The following is a 7,879-nucleotide window of genomic DNA, read 5'->3' as shown; positions in this document are numbered from 1 at the left end:
AAGAATGACTCACCCATCATTCTGGCTTTTATGCCTAAGTCAGGACTCAAACTCACAGTCGCCTTGTTTCTAGGCTAACACATTAACCCAGACATGTTAAACTCAGCCCGTGATGCAATTAGATCTGGCCCACAGGGCTGTCCTAGAAACAGTGAGGGTCCTGTCCCTGCCACCTTGGTCCCTCCGTGAACGCCTCACTTTGGCCAGCCTCACAGAAGTGATTGCATTCCAAAACAATTCAAAATACAATTTTGAATTGATAAATTTTATAAAAAGAGAAAAATGAAAAGAGGGAGAAAAGGAAATGAAAGGCAGTGGAGGGAGAAGATAACGGGACCGGAGGGGAGGGGAGGAGAGGAGAGCTTCCAATTTTGTTAGAACAGCTATACATGCATTTAGCGCATATTTAACCCTCTCTCGAAAGTTACATCATAATTTCCTTCTTTTATTTGCTGCCTTTTCTAATCAAAATCCATAAATCACTAGTAGCTGAAATTCAACAAATGAAGGAACTGAATTGGGTAAGACTGGTAAATCTGATCAAAGACACGTATTTCTTCTCAAGTTTCTTCTTTTTCTAGAGAGGATTGCTGGAGACAATTTGTTAAAAGGAATAAATCCCTAAAAATGTCGATGGACTGGATAATTATGCAAGAGCAACCTGAGGCTATACTTCCAGTGTCTTGCTAAATGGAGCAAGGTTGATGGCTACTTGGGCAAAGGCCTTTTTCACTAGTGACATTGAATTAATGGATAATCACACTAAATGACTGTTTCAGTGTTGAATTGTGGTTTTCTGATATTAAGATATCATTCAGGCATTTTAGTATACTATGGGAAAAGTTACAAATATAGGTTTTTGTTTTGTTTTCTTTATTGCTATAATAATTGTATTAATATTAACATTAATAACTAGCTGTACCCAGCCACGCGTTGTTGTGGCCCAGTCTGGACGTAGTGGGGCGGCAGGTGGGTGCTGCTGTTGGTCAGGTCTTGGGGCTACTGAGCCGGACGAGGCTGGTTGGGGGAGATGGCGCTGGGGCTGTCGGCCTCGTGGAAGTTGTTGAGCATCTCCTCAGAGGAGCTGCGCTCAGGCTCCCCCAAGTCGGTGGCCCGGGAGTGTGAGACATCCAGCATCTCGGAGGAGAGGTCCTCAGTGTGCCGCCTCATGGGGCACACAGGGGCCGCACCAGCCCCGCTGCAGCTCAGGCTGACACTGTCAGAGCCACCTTGGCGAGGCCATAGCTGGCTCGTTGTGAGCGGGGTGGAGAGCATACCCGACCGGCCGGGCTGAGGAGACACTCCGCCTCTGGAGCTCCGCTGGGCTGGCTGGGGTAGGCCGGCTTAAGGGCGGGGGGAGGCGGTCGAGGGGTGGCACAGGTGGCACCCCGCCGCAGACAGCAAAGGCCCGGCAGGAGGGAAGGGAAGAGAGGGGAGGGGAAGGCCAAAGGGCTTCGGCTCCCCTTGACGGAAATGGCCAAAGCTCTTCAGAGGAGGGGTGGAAAGGGGAAAGGGTGTAGCCGCAGCCTAGCCACACATATAAAGGGACTGTCGGGACAAAGCTGGAGAGAGGCCAAATTGTTCCGAATATATTATACTCACTAAATGAATGCTATGGCAAATGACACAGCTCAATTCCAATGCAATGTCACACGAAATAATTAAAATGAAAATAAATCAAAATCTATGAAAATTCAATATAACAATGCAATCGGAAACATTGAAATGGAATCATGAAATATTTAGTATAGTGTGTGTTGCTTTTACGTCCACCAGATGGTGCTGGTTTTCAAAAACATGTTTTTACAAAAAAGCATGTTTTACCTGTCACACGTGTGACATCTATATAATATATGTATATAAAAAGATTCGCTTATTTGAATGCAATATTGTGTCAAAATTTCAAAGCAATCGGTGAAGAACTTTTGGAGATTAGCGATTTTGAACAAACAACCATTACATTTTTATTTATATAGATTGCTGTTTTGAAAAGATTTGGACTCCACTAGGGAATTATAGTTGCTAAAGTATTTTGAAATGGCAACAATGAATGTCTGGACAGGCATAGAATCATACAGTTGGAAGAGGCGTTGGAGGTCTTCTAGTTCAACCCCCTACTCAAGGCAGGAGCTTTATAGCATGCCAATCAAATTATTGTTCAGCCTATTTTTAGAAACCTTCAGTGATAGAGCGTCCACAACTTCAGGAGACAAGCTATTCCATTGATTAATTGTTCTCACTGTCAGAAAATCCTTCCTTCCTTCTAACTTGAATCTTGATGGCCAAATATGGCCTTTTCAGGCTCACGCCTCGGTGTGCAGATTTTCCAATGAGACAAACCAAGACAGGAAGACCATTTTATTACAATTTATCAGAATATTCAGACAAAAGGGATTGCTCATTCAAAGAGGGAACCCTGATCTTTAGCTTACATCCTATTTTATAGTTAACATAACAAAGAAATCTGAAAGAGGAAAGTTGATTGGACAGGTAATAGCATACATGTTTATTAAAATGAGGTCTGAAGGGGAATAAATTGTAAGGGAAAAGGTTGTTTAGTATTCACAAGAGATAAGCCAGACTCCAATTTGTACTAACAAACTTTTCTTATCTGGAGCTAGTCTCCAGCTTGTTTATCAGTTTAGCAATGTTAAAAGCTAATAAATCTTGAACATCACTTTAAAAGGAAGACTATAAATCAGATTAAAATACAAACTAACTATGTTAGTTAACAAATAATAAAACCCATGTTATTTGTCTCTCATTACGCCCCTTCTGATGCTATCAGAACTGCGCAGCAGGCCAATATGCATCATAAGATTATCTTAGATCGTGTTTAGAAAGGCAATGAGAAACATGAACATGAGAAGGCAGCATATGCAACCTAGGTTCCTCATGTCTCCTGCTCTGCATCGAGCGCTTAAGGCTTGCCCGGGGCATGCAGTTGACTCCATGCTTAGGAATCTCATTAAGATCAAGTTTATTATCAGGCATTCTTAATAACAAAACTTACAATTCAGTGTAAAGATACTTCTGACTTTCCATAATCTGTCCCATCACATGGTGTAAAAAGATGATGATTCTGTTCCCATGTTGAAGCACACACGTTGCTTCCCCAGTTCAAAATGACTGGCTATTGTCTCTGCACACAGGCAGAATGCTTCAGTGGCCAATCAGAAACACAGATATGATCACATGTCATGGAACTACATTTTCCATAAGGCAGTCTCTGCCTACATTTCCCAGGAGGTGGTTTCTTAAAAGAGACAGCTCTTAATTCCTATACTATCTATATACTGCAGGGGCAGCACACTCCCCGCCTGTAATTATAAATTCCACTATCAACTAACTTTTAACTAAAGGTAAACAAAGACATGGCATAAAACAATGCAAACTTGACTATTTAATTGACTAAAGTAAACAAAGGCATAGCATCGAACATGCAAACTTAACTAACTAAGTTAACAAGTTACACATAGGCATAGCATCAAACAATGCAAACAATGAGGTAAAAGCATGCAAAGTTTGAGGTGCAATCTTCAAGTTTAGTCTTTCTTAGCAGCAGTATCAGGTCAATGATTGGTCTGGTGTAGAGCTTCTTGGTGAAAGTCTGCTGGTTGCGACATGGATTTCAACCTGGTAAACTAGTCCATCATCACTGGGTAGGACTTGGCGCACAAGTCCCTTAGGCCATGAGTTCCAATGCATCTCTCTGGGAACAAAGCTCCCTGTGGTGCTGACCAGTCACCTGTCTTCTGGATCAGCAAAGGGGTTAGGACAGTTGGCTTTTCAGGACCTGAAGACAATGGAACCAAAGATTTAAAGTTGATGATAGCTGCCACCTCTGCCATGATGGTGATGAGGATGGTCACTGCTACTCCCAACACGAGAGGTCTCTGTCTGGAGAAGCGTTTGAAGTGAGCTGGTTCTCGGCACTGGTTGAGGGGTAGTTGTTGTGCTAGTTTCGCCTTTCCTAAGACGAAACCAACATGAGCATCATTCTCCCCACCATAGACCCTGATGTATCCTATGGATGCTATTGCCTTCATTGATGCATATGGGAAGACATGCTGTTCTTTCTTCAGTGCGGTGACGGGCAAGATGGGAGCATGAATGCGCTGCACATGAACACTTTGGAGACAACTCATGGAGGCACGCCATGTCTCCCATTCTTGTTTCTGTTGGTTGTGCTGTTTGTCACTGAACTACAGGAAATGTAAGTAGTTTCGATGGTCTCTGACAAGGAGTGAGTAGAACTTCTGCTGGATGGTGGTCATGATCCTTATTGCTATAGTCTGAGCTCTGAGGGAAGGAACGGAGACCGGCGAAATAGCACTCCTCCCCCCCCCCAGATTGTGCAGATGTAGTCCTTAAGGTAGGCGAACTTCAGGTGCGACCTCTCCAAGCGTGTTAGTTCTGGGTTGGCTGCCTGGGAAGGAGGTTGTGCTGACTCCACCTCTGCTGGATATGCTGTTATCACTCTTTTTGATATTTTAGACCAGGAAGCATTGCCTATTAATACATCAGCTCAAAAGGTAGAACTTGCTGCTTTAAAATGTGCTTTGAAATTGGCAAAAGGGAAAATGGCCAATATTTTCTTAGATAGCAAATATACCTTAGGCATTATACATTCCCATGGAGCCCTGTGGCCGGAAAAAAGGTTTAATTACAGCCAAAGGTAGCCAGATTAAATATTATTATTATACAATTGTATCACAGCGGCCAGTTGTTTCACCGGATTTGGCATTGGTTACTAGTTGGGCCAAACCCAGGGGCCTAGGACGTCATAACGTATTTTCGTAATATGTGTGCAGATCCAAGCAGTGCGGCTTTTTGCACTTGACTGATGGTGGTTTTGTCAATTTTTAACTGTTTTAAATGTAATTCCAGTGCTTTTGGAATAGCACCCAGTGTGTCAATTACCACTGGAATTATCACTGCTGGTTTGTGCCATAGTCGTTGAATTTTGATTTTTAAGTCCTGGTATCTTGCGATTTTTTCATGTTCCTTCTCAGCGACCCTGCTATCACCTGGTATTGCGATGTCTATGATTGTGACCTTATTTTTCTCAACCAGTGTGATGTCTGGTGTATTATGCGCCAGTATTTTGTCGGTTTGTATACGGAAATCTCACAACATCTTGACCATCTGATTTTCGGTGACTTTTTCAGGCTGATGTTCCCACCAGTTTGTTGCTGTTTTAATAATTTTTGCACTAATTCCAATTGATCATTTGTGCTACTGAATTGTGCCGCAATTTATAATCGGTCTGCGTGATTTTTTTATAGCAGCTGAGTATGTGATCAACAGTTTCATCAGCTTCTTTGCAAAGTCTGCATTTGGCATCATCAGAGGATTTTTCGATTTTGGCCTTAATGGCATTTGTGCGGATAGCTTGTTCTTGCGCAGCCAGGATTAGTGACTCTGTTTCTTTCTTTAATGTACCTCTTGTTAACCATAACCAAGTTTGTTCACTGTCCACTTTATCTTTTATTTTTTCCAGAAATTGGCCATGCAGTGCTTTGTTCTGCCAACTCTCCATTCTTGATTTTATCACATCTTTTCTGTATTCTTGTTTCGTCTGTTGGGCCTTCAGTAGATTTTTGTTCTTTACTTCGATTAATAGATGTTCTTGACTTTCTTTTAAATAATCAGTCAGTGCATGTTTTTCTTCTTCAACTGTTTGCTTCACTTGTAATAATCCTCTGCCACCTGATTTTCGGGGCAGGTACATTCTATCAGTATCACCACGTGGATGTAAACTGTAGTGCATTGTCATTAGTTTCCTGGTTTTTCAGTCCAAAATGTCCAAATCAGCTTGTGTCCAGTTAACTATACCAGCTGTGTATCTTATAAATGGTATTGCTCAGGTATTTATGGCCTTGATTGTATTTCCACCATTCAATTTAGATTTCAAAATTTTCCTAACTCTGTGGTGTACTCTCGCCTGACAATAGTTTTTACTTCTCCATGCTTGATGTTATCCAACTGCAGAATGCCTAAGTATTTGTAGGCTTCATTTTCGTTGCATTTAATTAGTTGGCCATTGGGCATTTCAATTTCTTCACATGCAGTGATTTTGCCCCTTTTTATGGATACAGTGGCACATTTTCCATGCCAAACTGTATTGAAATATCGGTGCTGAATACTCGGACTGTGTTTGTCAATGATTGGATTTCTATTTCTGACTTTCCATAGAGTTTCAAATCATCCATATATAGTAAATGCGAAATTTTTTCAGCTTCTTTGGCTGTTTGGTAGCCTAATTTCATTTTTTTAAAGATTACTGATAGTGGGATCATTGTGATGATGAAGAGAAGAGGTGAAAGTGAATCACCCTGGAAAATTCCTCGCTTGATATTAACCATTCCGTAGCTCTCATTCCCTACTGCCAACTCAGTTCTCCATTGTTTCATCGCCTTTTCAGTAAAGGATGTAATATTTTTGCTAATGCCAGTTGTTTCTAAGCATTTTATGATCCAACTATGTGGCAGTGAGTCAAATGCCTTTTTGTAATCAATCCAGACCATATTCAAAGTTCGTTTTTCTGTTCTTACAATTTTCTAATATCATTTTATCAATTAGGAGCTGATCTTTTGTGCCGCTGCTCCTTCTTTTGTTGCCTTTTTGCTCTACTGGCAAGATGTTGTTTGTTTCCAAATAATCCATCATGTTATCTGCAATAATGCCTGTGAGTAATTTGAAGGTTGTTGGCAAGCATGTTATTGGTCTGTAGTTTTCAGGTGTTGTTCCTTTAGTTGCATCTTTCTGAATCAAGTATGTTTTTTCAGTTGTCAACCATTCATCAATTTGGCCCTTTTGTAAAATTTCATTCAGTTGCCTGGCCAATATTGCATGTAAACTGGTCAGATATTTGAACCAGAAACCATGTAATTGGTCCTTTCCAGGTGATGTCCAATTCTTTACCTTTTTTACTCGATTTTTGACCAAAATTCCTGGCGTAGAGGAGGCACGTCCTTCTCTTGCCTCCTCCTATAGAGGGTGCTTTTTTAGAGGCTAGAAACTAGCTCAGCCTGACCTCAGCTCTTGCCTTTTTCCTTTTACATTTTTTTTTCTTTTCATGATGGCAGGCAAGAGCAGAGCTGAAATCCTCTCTGAAACAGCTGGAAAAGGTACGTGTGGGTTGGAGGGAGGGGGAGGAATTCAAACTTCATCCTCCTGGTGCAACTTTGTGTGTGTGTGTGTGTGTGTGTGTGTGTGTGTTTGAGAGATGGGGGAGGGAGCATATTGAGACAGTTCTTTAGTTTATGCACTATGTAATACTCTAATACTATGCCTTTGGGTCTTCTGAAATTTTAATTATCCAATCATAAGTAAAAACAATGTTTTCAGTAGAATGAATTTCCACTTCTACTTACACCTGCCAGCCAAAATGCTGCTAGTGGTATTGCTAACATGGGCTGAAGAGGAAAACCTAAATTTTCTGAATCCTGGTGCAACTGTGTGTGTGTGTGTGTGTTTGAGAGAGGGAGGAAGGAGGGGAAGGGAGAAGAAAAAGAAAGAAGAAAACTTATTTAGCAAAGGAGAAAAACAAATGCTGTCGCTTTAAATAGGAACTGAGCATGCCTGGCTGTGGAATTCTGGGACTTGAAGTCCACAAGTCTAAAAAAATTGCTGCCTCACCAGCTATAAACCTCACCGCACGTCACTGCTCTTTTTATATGTGGCAAAAGAGTGACATAACACATCCCTCACCACTTTCCAAACTTTTTTCATCTAGGCTATCCACTCCTGTGAGGTCATTTCATCTGGACGCACCTGAGGACACTCCAGAATTGGAATGAACTTCTGCCCTGTAGCCACATGAAATGGGGTAAACCCTGTACTTTTGTGCACTGCATTGCTATATGCAACCTCT

The sequence above is a fragment of the Thamnophis sirtalis genome, unplaced genomic scaffold (assembly GCF_051295495.1).
Source record: "Thamnophis sirtalis isolate CommonGarterSnake01/CBP01778 unplaced genomic scaffold, rThaSir2_p1.2 scaffold_8, whole genome shotgun sequence".
Taxonomy (NCBI): Eukaryota; Metazoa; Chordata; class Lepidosauria; order Squamata; family Natricidae; genus Thamnophis; species Thamnophis sirtalis.
The sequence above is the reverse complement of the archived record's forward strand: the minus strand, read 5'-3'. Positions refer to the sequence as shown.